General features: G+C 46.6%; 1 pseudogene across 1 annotated transcript; it reads right to left on the bottom strand.

Annotated features, from left to right (window-relative positions):
* Positions 1-306: 306 nt before the first annotated feature.
* Positions 307-1,644, bottom strand: LOC108315637 (annotated as a pseudogene). Its single transcript, XR_001830024.2, has one exon. The product of XR_001830024.2 is annotated as a keratin, type I cytoskeletal 18-like (transcript).
* Between the last annotated feature and the right edge of the window lie 513 nt (positions 1,645-2,157).

Below are 2,157 nucleotides of genomic sequence, written 5' to 3' on the forward strand. Positions count from 1 at the left end.
ACTTCTTTCTGTTTTCTAATCTTAAAATTTCATAAAGGGAACCCTTGTTCTTCAGCTGGTAATGTAAAGATTACATTTACATGGTTAAAGTTCTAGGACCCTCAGTTCTTTAGGGATTGACTAAATGCGTGGTTTCATTACTGCAAAAGTGTTTTGAACTTGATGGAGCTTTATGTTAAGAAATGTTTTTTAAAATTTTTATCTTTTAATCTCTTTTTTCATGAACTTTTTTTTTTTTAACATTGAATGACCTCTGAACTTTTTATTGGTCTCCTGCTCCCCAAAGGGTCCCCTGCTTCTGCTTGCCTAATGTCTCAGAACTCTGATCTCGCCTACATCACACATCACTTTGATATCCACTATCCGGCGGTTGGTGGTCTTTTGGATGCTTTGCATGGAGTTGCTGCTGTCCAGGGCATCACTAAGACTGAAGTCCTCACCATCTTCCAGCAGGCGGCGGTAGGTGGCGATCTCGGCCTCCAGCTTGACCTTGATGTTCAGCACAGCCTCTTACTCCTGGGCCTGGCGCTGTCCCTCTGCCTGGGTCTGTACCAGCTCTGACTCCAGGTGCAGAAGGATCCCATTGACCTGCTCCATCTGCAGGGCGTAGCGGGCCTCCACCTCCCTCAGGCTGTTCTCCAAGCTGATCTTCGTATTTCTCATGGAGTCCAGGTCGATCTCCAAGAACTGGACTGTACGTCTCAGTTCTGTGAGCGTCACCTCAGCAGTTTCAACCTCAGTGGACTGTGTGGTGACCACTATGGTGCTCTCCGCAGTCAGCTGAGTCCGGTACTTGCCCAGCTCCTCTCGGTTCTTCCGAGCCAGCTCGTCATATTGAGCCTGGATTTCTGCTATGATCTTGGCGAGGTCCTGAGATTTAGGGGCATCTATCCCCACAGTCAACCCAGAGCTGGCAATCTGGGCTTGTAGGCCGTTTACCTCCTCTTCATGGTTCTTCTTCATGAAGAGCAGCTCCTCCTTGAGAGCCTCGATCTCTGTCTCCAGCTGCAGCCGAGTGACATTGGTGTCATCGTTGACCTTGCGGAGCCCATGGATGTCGCTCTCCACAGGCTGGCCCATGGCCAGCTCTGTCTCATACTTGACTCTAAAGTTATCAGCAGCTAGACGGGCATTGCCAATCTGCAGAACGATGCGGGCATTGTCCACAGTATTTGCGAAGATCTGAGCCCTCAGGTCCTCAATGGTCTTGAAGTAATGGCCCCAGTCTCTGACCTGGGGTCCCTTCTTCTCCAGGTGCTCCCGGATTTTGCTCTCCAGCTTCCGGTTCTCGGTCTCCAGGCTCCTGACTCTGTCCAGGTAGGAGGCCAGGCGGTCGTTCAGACTTTGCATGGTCTCCTTCTCGTTCTGGATGCCCCTGATTCCTTCCAGACCCCCGGCCATCCCCGCAGCCAGGCCCCCGACCCCCATGCTGCTCCGGAAGCTGGCGGAGCGCGTCACGGAGATGCGTGAAGCAGAGCCCCCGGCGCCTGCATAGACGCTGGCCGCGCTCCTGACCGGCCGGGCGCCGTAGCTGGGCACCAGGACAGAGCCCAAGGACCGGTAGTTGGTGGAGAAGGTGGAGCGAGTGGTGAAGCTCATGCTGCCCCGGGAGGAGAGCGAGAGGGCAGGACTCAGGCTTTGCCGACGACCGAACATTCTTAACATTACGTTTTAATCACGTTTCTTTATGTTGAGAGATTGTTTTTTAATCTTTTAATCCCATTTTTTTATGAAATTTGAAGTTCCCTCATATTTTTACCACATATATGTAAGTATATAGTGTTTGTGTTTACGTATATGTGCATGCATGTACTATACACATGTGCTATTACACATACCCAAATACACATGCATTCAATAATAGAATTAACTAGATTTTAATTTCTGATCAATTGATTACTGTTATTTTAATATAAAATTATTATTAATGTTTAAGCATCATAAAACTTGTAATAAATGTTGTCTCTGAAAATTCAAAATTACCAGTATAAATTTCTATGGAAAACTATATTATTCATATTATTTGGAAAATGCATGACAATTATATATTAACACTATTTCCCTAAAATATCATATTTCCCAATCTGCTTAAATAACATAAAGTTTAATGTACTCACTGATTTAATACATACATGCAGCTTCAGTCAAATTTTAATG

This window comes from Cebus imitator, unplaced genomic scaffold (genome assembly GCF_001604975.1).
Source record: "Cebus imitator isolate Cc_AM_T3 unplaced genomic scaffold, Cebus_imitator-1.0 Scaffold176, whole genome shotgun sequence".
In the NCBI taxonomy this organism is placed as follows: Eukaryota; Metazoa; Chordata; class Mammalia; order Primates; family Cebidae; genus Cebus; species Cebus imitator.